Below are 10,889 nucleotides of genomic sequence, written 5' to 3'. Positions count from 1 at the left end.
TGATGTATTGAACACTAATTATTGAAGATCAAATGGGTTGTTGGATGACACCAAGGACATAATTTCCTAAGAAACTAGAAGGTCATTAAAATACAAAGGAAGAAAAGAAAAAATGGATGTCAGAAGAGACTTTGAAACTTGCTCTAGAACATAGAGATGTTAAAGAGAAAGGAGAGAAAAAAACCCGGATGGAGTAAAAGAGCTGAGCAAAACAGAGATTTCAAGGGGTAGCTCAAGGAGACAAAGTATGATGATGAAATATATGCAAAGACTTGGAACAAAGATTCCAACAAGTAGCTCAAGAAGATTGATATAGAACCACTTCAACAAAAAGCAGGTGATTAAGAATCTATTGTATTGAAGGAACAAGTCCAACCTACACTGAAGGCACTGATGAAATGCAAGGCTCCAGGAATTGAAAAACTATTCATCGAAATGTGTGCATAAATGAATACAGTACTGGATGTGCTATCTGGCCAACCAACTGGCAGAGACTCATAACCATGCCCGATCCAGAGAAAAGCAGTCAACAGAATGGAAAATTATAGACGAATTTTGCTTAATACAATTAAAAAATATTGCAGTAGTATATTGACAGGCAGCTACCAGAAATCCAAACCAAATTCAGAAGAGGATGTTGCATGAAGGATATTATTGCTGACATCAGATGGATCTTGGCTGAAAGCAGAGTACCAGAAAGATATGTACCTGTGTTTTATGGGCTATGTGGATAATAAGAAACTATGAATAACTTTGGGAAGAATAGAAACTCCAGAAATTTAATTGTGCTTATGCTGAATCTGAACATCGACCAAGGGGAAGTCATCATAATGGAACAAGGTATACCACCTGGTTTAAAATCAGGAAAGATGTGCATTAGAGCAGTATCTTTTTACCCTATGTGTTCCATCTGTGTGCTGAGGAAATAGTCTAAGACAATGGCGTATATGAAGAAGAATACAGCATCAGGTGTGGAGAAAGGCTCATAAACAACCTGCAAAGGTACAATCTTCCTTGATGAAGACACAATAATACAGTCTTCAATATGGATTACATCTAAACAGATGTAATCTAGCACAAAAACTTTACAACTGGATCAATAAATAACATCATGATAAATGGAGAAAAAATTAAGTTGTCAAGGATATCGTTTTATTCAAATTCCCAGTCAACACTCAGGGATACAGCAGTCAAGAAATGATTTTTTTCCTTCTATTGGACAAATCTACTGCAAAAGAACTCTGTAAAGCATTAAAAAGGAAGGATGTCATTTGAAGAATAAGGTGTGCCTGGCAGTAAGGCAACATCTCCTATGTATGTGAAAATGGACAATGAATAAGGCACACCGAAGAATTGATGCCTTTGGATTAGGTTGTTGGTGAAGAATATGAGCTATACTATATATATATGCTATACTATACTATACTATGCTATGCTATGCTATGCTATGCTATGCTATGCTATACTATACTATACTATACTATACTATACTATACTATACTATACTATACTATACTATACTATACTATAGACTGCCAGAGAATGAACAGATCTATTTTGGAAGAAGTATAGCCAGAGTCTGCATTTGAAGTGTAACAGGTAACACTTTGTTTCATATCCTTTGGAGATGCTATTAGGAGTCAACAGTCTTTAGAGAAAGGCACCATGTTTGGTAAAGCACAGGGTCAGCTAAAAGGAGGAAGACCCTCAACATAATGGTTTAGTATCATGGTGGCAACAATGGATTCCAACACAATAATGATTATGAGGGTGTCATTGGTCTGGACAGTGTTTCTTCTTATGTATATTGGGCCACTACCTGTCAGGACTGACTGGATGGTACCTTACAACAACAACATGGAGTCGAAGTGTCCCGTGGGGTTTCCTAGGCACTAAACTTTATAGGTTTTATTCGGTTAACAGCCAAGTGCTTAATAATTCTGTAATCAGCGTGCCTATGGGGTACATAATCACTGTCTCTCAGGGTCTCGTTTTCCCTTGCTTTGTTATAAGTGGATCAGTAATCCCATTTTACAGACACAGATATGAATAAGCCAGATATTCAATCCAGATTTCTGGCACAAGGTCAGTTGCTGCTTCCCCAGTTAAGACAGAAATTAACCTGATACTTTTATTTATCTACTTCTGATGCACCAATTATAAATCATTTTTGTCACTGCATAGCATCATAGATTCTCTCAGGCAATTCTTTTCAGAATTATTTAGTTACTGAATATGTTTGAAACTAATTAAAGTATACTTTTAAAAAGTATCCTATAATTGGGCTGGGCCTTCTCCCAAGTAATTTTAAATTAGTGAGGTCACCATTAATACAACTAACTATATTAATAAATGCATGAACATTTCTTGTATATCACATCCAACAAGCTCGAAGCTAACATTGGGTTTTAATATTTTATAGATGGGATAGGATATTCGTTCCTAATTACCTCCTCATTTGTCATGTTCTATTGTAACCGGAGAGAGAGGATTTGTATTATTGTAAGGCTCAGTCCTCAAGCGAGAAAAGGAAAGCAAAAGTAATGGCAGTCTGTGATGCCGCATGTAAGCTTGAAAGGCCTCTCATACTGTTAGAGGCAGTGTTATTTTTCATGCTTTATCTCATTTCATCCTCATAAAAGCCCAATGAGGGAATATTAGTATCATCTTGATTTTATGAAAGAAGAACCTAGGTTTCAGAAAGGTTAAGACACCTGACCAAGAGTAAGGAGCCATAACTTGAAACCTAGATAATTTTCATGATAATGCTCAGGCTCTCTCCAAGAACCAATTCCAATTCTAAGAACTGCAGCCCCAGTGTAGGGTATATGGGAGATGAAATTCCAGAAGTCAAGCCTTGAATTGGTTAAAATCTTTCCTCTGGGACAGAATTACCCTAATTCTTTGTCCAATGATATAATATTGTTGGTCGTGCTAGGTCAGTCTCAGCTCATGTCAACCTTAAGTACGACAATGAAACATTAGTCAGTCTAGTGTCATTTACAGAATGAGTGGTATGTTTGAGTTAATATTTGTGGCTGTTGTACCCTGCCTTCTAACCCAGGGAAATCATCTTCCAACATGAGATAGTTCTGACATTATCCATAATGTTTTACTTGGCTAATTTCTTGGAACTATTTGGCCAGGTCATTCTGCCTAGACTTATTTTAGAAGTGTTGCTGAATTCTGCCCACTATGATCCTGTTGGTATTTGAAATACCGGTTGTATAACTTCTAACATCATAGCAACACAAGATGCCGTCATGGAATAACATGGAGAGGTGATGGGCTTGCATAACGGACACTTCTTTATTTGTGAGTTTCTGGACTTTGTTAAATTAAATAACAGAATGTCCAGACTCTCTAAGAACCTAGCCTCAACTAGCTAATGCAAAAACGGGGTCTTTTTCTTTTTTGAAAGATGAATGTAATGTATAGAAACCAGGGCAGTGCAGACGACCTCACCAAATGGAGCCAGGGACCACAGCACTCCCTGTGTCTTCTTTGACTATATATGTCAGGGTCATGCAGTATACTTCTGCACATCCAAAGAAGAAAGGGTATGAGGATGGTATTTCCTTGGTGCTGTATACAACATTCAACTGCTAGCTGCAATGTTAGTTGTTTAAGTCCATCCAGAAAGGAAGAAAGAGCTGCTGATCTACTTCCGAAAAAGTAGCCGTTCGAAACTTTAGGAAATTGAGTTCTACTCTGATATATATGGGTCACCATGAAACAGAACTGACTGCATCATAACTGGTTATGGGATAAGGCTTCTTTTTCTTAGTTGTGGTGTCTAGAATATCTGGAAGGCCTTTGGCTGACCCAGTTTGTGTTTCAGGTCTCATCCTTGCCAAAAACTCCTATGTAAATATGTGTGTGTGGCTGAGGTGCAATAAAGATATCGTCCAGATCTTGTGTCTAGGTCTGTGGCTCAGGGCAGGGGAATCTACAATAAGAGAGAGGAAACGATTGCTGAGCTGCAAAAGTAGGCATTTACTAAGGGAATTTAGAAAAGAAAGCTATCTTTCAAGCTTCCAAGGGCATGTTGTTGGGTCAGAGATAATATGATGAACAGGAAGCCCTTGTCAAAACCAGCTCTGTACCTGTGATGGGCAAACGCCTGTGTGAACATTTGAACACTGCGCTGCTTTTATATGTGGATTTGAAGACTAGAACAGCCATGTTCACCTCAGTCAATATTTCCCTGATTTTTCTACTCTCCCCTTCCCCACCACCAAGTAGTCTCTCCCCAAAGGCCTACAAATGTTCTTAAATTACTTTTTTTTTTTAACTACAATGAAAACAAATCTGTTTATCTCCAAACTTTGTTACTTAATTATGGATTCAAGAATATATTTCTGATTTATTTCCTCTGTTTGGACTTCTTCTACCCCACAAGTGGAATTTGAATCTAATCTTTGTGATCAATTATAATTAATTAGGCAGTATTCTTCCGCAATAATAGTGACTATAGAAGAGATATGGAGGTCTGTGTGTTTCTCTTACTCTAAGCTGTAAGTAGAGATATGTTTGCTAGATGGCTGTTAATTAATTGTTTAGTTTGTCAAAACAACACGATGGGCTTGAAAATACATTCTGATAGGGCTGCTGCTGACTGCTACTTGTGAATCTCTGCTGGCACCAAGAAAATTGATGAGAAGATAAGCCTGCCTTACAAAGTTGCTGATGCGAGTCTGTAAATCCGTGTCATTTGCTGGGAATGTGTGTGGTTCGGAGAGTATATATTTATTTTTAGGACATACGTGCACGTGAGTATAACTGATAACTCAAAAGGACAAATGTGCCATCTGTAATTTATTTCAGATGGATGAAAACTGGCAAGTTGCAAAGTGGTTGCTGTTCTGAGCCTGGAAGATATTCATAGATAATATAAAGACTTCATTTTAATCAATAGTGTCAGTCTTCTCCCCAATCACACTTGTAATGACAACGCTCACAAGGATTCTTTGTACTGTATTTTTTCTAAGCACCTTCAGCTCTGGGAGTGGAGGTGTAAAGATGTAACCCAAGTATTGGCAGCAGAAAGAAGAGATGAGGAAGAGGCTTTGGGGCTCAAGCTGGATTACTGGATAACACAGAGATGGCTTTAAATGGATTGCTTCCTCAGCTTTGTAAGAGTGGAGCGATGATTGCTCCTGAGTGTCAGGGCAAAGGAATGGACTTCATGCCTCTCACCTGCTTTGAACAGTAGCAGAGAAGAGTTTACACAGGATGCTTTCAAATATCAGGGGAGGTCCGGAGAGGGAGAGAAAGAGAGGGCTGACTGGCTTGAGAATGTGCAGTTGGTGATAGACACACTACTCATTTAATTTTGGGCAGGAGGAATGGGAAAGCATGCTCCTGGGTAGTAAGGGAGAATCGGGCTGATTCACCTGACTTTTGGCATCACACCATAAATTCACCGTTTGCGCGCAGGGATTCTGAAGGAATATCAAGGGATCCCTCTATGTACAATCACAGCATAATGCTTGGAGAGTCAAGCATATCTTCTTCTCCCGGTGCAGAATATTCTGATCTTGTGCTGTGATGTTATAGCCCTGAAGGTTGAAAGTGTTCAGTTTGTTTGCTTGTTAGTATTGTTCTGTCTGATTTTAAACCTCCATGCACATTTCATACTCACCCTTATCTCTAATTGCATAATGGTAACAGTACTATTATGATTTCCAGGAATTTCATTCACTGCAGAAGGACTGTGGAGTAGTGCTGAAGAGCACAGAGCTGGGAGCTAACTCACCTTTATTCCACTCAACTGGTCTTAGCTTTCGTAATGTACTGCTTGTGTAGTTTAAGAAGTGTAACGAATGCTCTGTGTATGATTTTCCTGGACTCTACAATACAGTTCTCAGCCCAATACCTATTTATGGTGTCGTTATGAGGATAAAGAACAATACCTGTTTAGTGTTTGCATGAGTTTGAGAAGCAGCCGGCACCAGATGGGCCAGATAGGGAAGCAGTACTGAAGAGTGATGAAGACAGCCAATGCTAGTAGTAAGACTGTCTTTGGGTTCAAATACCAGGTCTGGCACCTGTGTGGCAGTTATGCAACTGGGCATGTCACTTAAGCTCTCAGTGCCTTATTTCCATCTTCGGAAAACAAATACAACGATGCTAGGTACATTGGAGGACTGCTGTGAGAATTACTAACTATGAAAAGAATTTCTTAATCTCAAGAGTGTGCAGAAGGCAGCATGACAATGGTGGAGAGCATTGCTTCGGGAGCAGATCTTTGCCTCAGTTTCTTACTCTGTAAAACAGAGCTCTGAACAGAATCAATCACACATGATAATAAAATGAGATGTTTGATGAAGAGTGACTGGCACCCACGGGTGGAAAATGAATGCTCACTTGCTGGATTTGTTGTTCTCATTATTGTGGAGGCAGATAACTGGGGCTCATGACTACAAGTCAGCCTTTGCTGTTGCCAAAGGGTCTCCCCAAATCCGCACTTAAAAGCATGGATATCTCTTCATTTCTCCCAAGGGACTTCTTGAGTTGTTCTCTTAAATCCCCATGATATTCGTTGTATACTGCTTTTTAGAGATGTGATTCAAAAATAAATGAATAAAATCTCAATTTTTTTTGAGATTCGTGTGACTTTTAATTATTTTACTAATGTCTTACAGTATGAGTGAGGAGTAAAAGAGATGGGGCAAGGTGGAAAAGTTTCAAGTTCCTTTAATTATTGAGGCATGTGCTAGAAGAAAGTTCAGTAAAAGCATCCCATCCGTGTTACCCCCAGCTCTCCGTGGAGATGTGTAAACGACACGGGAAACTCCAGTGGGAGTGGCAGCTGGTGGAGGGTAAGCCCTGCATTGATCTCGGCACACCAGGAAGACTGGGCAATGCAGATGCCATACAGCGGGGGCGATGAGGTGGCTCTCCAAAAGCTACTTCCTAGCAGGTGAGCAGGGACCCTGCTTTGTTCTGAACGCTGCCTCTTCTCCGTCAGAGGAGGCCCTTCAGTAGAGCGGCGGTGTGGGAAGTGTTGGCAAAGGACTCGCTTCGAAAAGAGAAAGACTTCATTTTCCATATCTGCTGGTGGTATTGACTGACCCGAAGTGGTTTTATTTTTGACTTTGGGGCAGTAGCATTGTGTCCTGGTGATAAAATAGCCTTCACTTTTTATAGGCTCAGGAGAGTGAAGACAGGGGAGAAGGTGGCTTCTAAGGGTGAGAATATGAACAAGCTACTTCTACATCACCACAAATGAACTAACACAGAGAGAGGTAAATACGACACTGGCCTTTTCCATCCATAGAAATGCCTCTTCTAACACTACTAAACCTCAGATCAGCTTAATCATAGCTTGAGATAACTATCATTGTGCTAACATTACAGTGAAAAGCTATATTAGTAGTCTCTTTTCACCTCTAATTAAATGGATTTAAATAAGCTGAAAGCCTAAGATCTAGGTATTCTTTTAAGAATTTTATGTTTGAGGACAGCCCTTAAAACTTATCGCCATTTTTTATAACCTACATGATTGGAGGGATATGAAATGGGCAGGAGTAAGTCATTACACAAATCAGAGAAATGGTCAACATGTGTCTAATTTTACCCATTGAGTAAGGAGCACTCAAGGGGGTGGGGTTTAAGCTCTTTTGTTAAGAACCTAAATGTGTTCAAAAGGGAAGGAATCTACAGCTTCCCCCCCTCCCCCCCCCACTGCCTCCCTTTTCTCTTCTTTCCTTCTCTGGATAGAAGAAAAAGGTATACAGAATTGAGGTGGGGGTGGAAGGGAAAATGTCCATTAAGCAAACACCTTATAATTTGGGAACGGGTTCTATCAGAGTAGAGTTGGGTGTGAACCATAGGTTTATCTTTGGCAGTGATCTGATGTTTTAGGTCTCTAAAGTGAGGTGATAAAGCAGGGTGAACGGCTGGGTATAGTGAGTGAATGTGGGTTTTAATTGCCATTCGCAGCACATGACTGATGAGCACAGATTTAGCACCTTGGTTTGTACTTCCTCTGCACCTGAATCATCTAGCGCTGTGAAGCCTGAGCTGGAGGTGAGATTGTGAGATTCTTGGGGAACTCTTCTGTGATTGCTCCAGTGCTGCAGCTTGCTCCAATCTAGGGGTGATTTTTCTACTAGAGAAAGTATTCAATAGTAAGTATGAAGCCTTGAAGACGTTTGATAGTGGGGACAGGTGTTTTGGTTCAAGAACAAGCTGTTTAATGAGTCAAATGCATATTCCCACTTAAGCAAGGACGTTTTTTAAGCAACTGAATGATATTTTTTGGCCTGTAATGGTGATTTCTTCTATATTTGATTTCTCGGTTTTCTTAGTCGCTATGACTGTCTCCCCCAATATTTATTCGAAACTTTCCCCTATCTGGGAGGTTTTCTTTGAGGCCACCTTGGATGCCTCCTCTTTCTTAGTGGATGAGATCTTGGAGGTTGTAGAGCTGAGGATTCTAGGTGGAAGCAGATAACTTGGATTGGGAAGTGGATTCAGCCCTGAAATGCTTAAGCCACTGGTACTAAAACGGGTCCTTCACCGTCCAACAGTTTCCTATAGGCTGCTATCTCAATGTCAAGGGCCATTTTGACATTGAGCAAGTCCTGGTATTCCCGAAGGTGGCGAGCCATGTCACTCTTGGTGTTCCTCAGGTGGTTCTCCAGCTGCCCGATGCTGTCCTGGTAGCCCACCACCTCAGCACTGTGCCGCTCCTCCAGCGCCAGGATTTGCCTCTCCAAGGACTCGTTGGCCCCACATAGCCCCTCAATCTCGACGGTGCGCGCTTGCAGCTGGCGACGGTATTCATGGATCTCCTCGCAGCTGGCCCGGATGGCCTCAGTGCTGCGGGCCGACTGCTCGTTCGGGTTGGCGAACTTGGACTTGTACCATTCCTCGGAGGACTGCAGATTCTTGGCGGGCAGGGACTCAGGTTGCTCACGGATCTCTCTCAGTGCTGAACTTAGATCGGGCTTCGCCACCACCACGTCCACCTCGGCTGCGGCCTGGGACGACGCCTGCAGCGTTGCCAGTAGCTCAGCCACCTCCTCATCGTGCACCTGGCGCACGAAGGCCAGCTCGTCCAGCAGCGACTCCACCTTCTCCTCCGGGTCTAGGCGGGCCAGCGTGGCACCATCCACGTCGCGCTGCTGCGCCTTCAGGGTGCGCTCGGCACCCTTGCGCCCTCGGCTCTCCTCTCAGCGCGCCCGCAGCAGCTGCACCTCCTCGGCCAGCCCGTTGCGCTCCAGCAGGGCCTGCGCACGCACCGAACTCGCCTCCTCCAGCTGCGCGCGCAGTTTGCACAGCTCGCGCTGGAAGAGCTCGCAGACGCACGACGGATGGCTCCGCGTGGCGCTGCTGCAGCGCGGCCAGCTCTGCCTCGAGCGCGCGGTTCTGGGTCTCCAGCTGGTGCACCTTCTCCATGAACACGGCGAAGCGGGCGTTGAGGCCTTACAGCTGCTCCTTCTCGTTGGTGCGCGCCGCCTGACTCAGGTCCAGCCCGTCAGACACCTGCGGCCGGTGGTAGGCCAGACCCAGGTCGAGCGGGAGCTGTCCCCGAACACTTTGCGGTAGGAGGAGGAGGCATACAGGTAATGCTCGGAGCCAAAGCTGATGGTGCGGGGTTCGGGATGGGGCCGGGCGTGTGGCAGCTGCGGGAGCGGCGAAGCAGGGCGAGGTGCGCCAGGCGGGCAAAATCTCAGTTTTAAAAATCAAAAATCAAAAGTTGGTAGAACACACGCACATTTCTAAGTAGATTGAAAATAGCATTGCCTATTGTACACTTATTATGTGTCAAGTACTGTGTAAAAGTAACAGCTATATTGAGTATGTTTCTCACTTTTAAAAGTCTACAAATCAGTGATTTCTAGTATATCTGGAGTTGTGCAAATATTACAATTTTAGAAAAAAAAAATTCTGACCCCCAAGAATAAATCCCATGATATTTTCATACAGCTCCTCTCTTCCCCTAACCCTAGGTGACTACTAATATATTTCCTGTCTCTCTGGTTTTGCTCATTCTAGACATTTCACATAAATGAAATCATATAACAAATGCCCATTTGTGATTGGCTTTTTTTCTCCCTGGCATAACATTGTCCAGGGTAATCATATTGTAGCATGTATATGTACACCGTTGCTTTTTTTTTTTTTTTAAATACTTTTATTGAGGGTTCCTACGTCTCTTATCACAATCCATACAATCATCCATTGTGTCCAAGCACATTTGTACATATGTTGCCATCATTATTTTCAAAGCATTTTCTTTCAACTTGAGCCCTTGATATCAGCTCCTCATTACCCCCTCCCCCACCTCCCTCCTTCACAAACCCTTGATAAGTTATAGATTATTTTCACATCTTACATCGTCCTCTGTTGCCCTTCACCCACTTTTCTGTTGTTCGTTCCCCTGGGAGGGGGTTCTATGTTGATCCTTGTGATTGATTCTCCCTTTCTCCCACCACCTTCCCCTTTTCCTCCTGGTATCTCTATTCACTATTGTTGGTCCTGAGAGGTTTATATATACTGGATTCCCTGTGTTGTGGGCTCTTATCTGTAGCAACGTGCTTGTTCTATTCTAATCTGATTTTTAAGGTAGAATTGAGGTCATGGTAGTGGGGGAAAGGAAGCATTAAGGAACTAGAGGAAAGTTGTGTGTTTCATCAGTGCCATACTGCACCCTGACTGGCTCATCTCTTCCTTGTGACCCTTCTGTGATGGGATGTACAATTGTCTACAGATAGACTTTGGGTCTCCACTCCATGCCCCCACCTCCCCCCATTCACATTGTGTATGATTTTGTTTTGAGTCTAAGATGCTTGATACCTGATCCCACCAACACTTTATGATCACGCAGACTGGTGTGATCACACAGATTTTGTTTTGAGTTTAAGATGCTTGATACC

General features: G+C 42.5%; 1 pseudogene; it reads right to left on the bottom strand.

Moving 5' to 3' along the window:
- Nucleotides 1-8,226: 8,226 nt before the first annotated feature.
- The window catches only part of LOC101661412, a 12,071-nt pseudogene continuing 9,408 nt past the window's right edge, over nucleotides 8,227-10,889 (bottom strand).

This window comes from Echinops telfairi, unplaced genomic scaffold, assembly GCF_000313985.2.
Source record: "Echinops telfairi isolate 266 unplaced genomic scaffold, ASM31398v2 ScPeMD7_6;HRSCAF=24_0, whole genome shotgun sequence".
In the NCBI taxonomy this organism is placed as follows: Eukaryota; Metazoa; Chordata; class Mammalia; order Afrosoricida; family Tenrecidae; genus Echinops; species Echinops telfairi.
The sequence above is the reverse complement of the archived record's forward strand: the minus strand, read 5'-3'. Positions and strand labels throughout refer to the sequence as shown.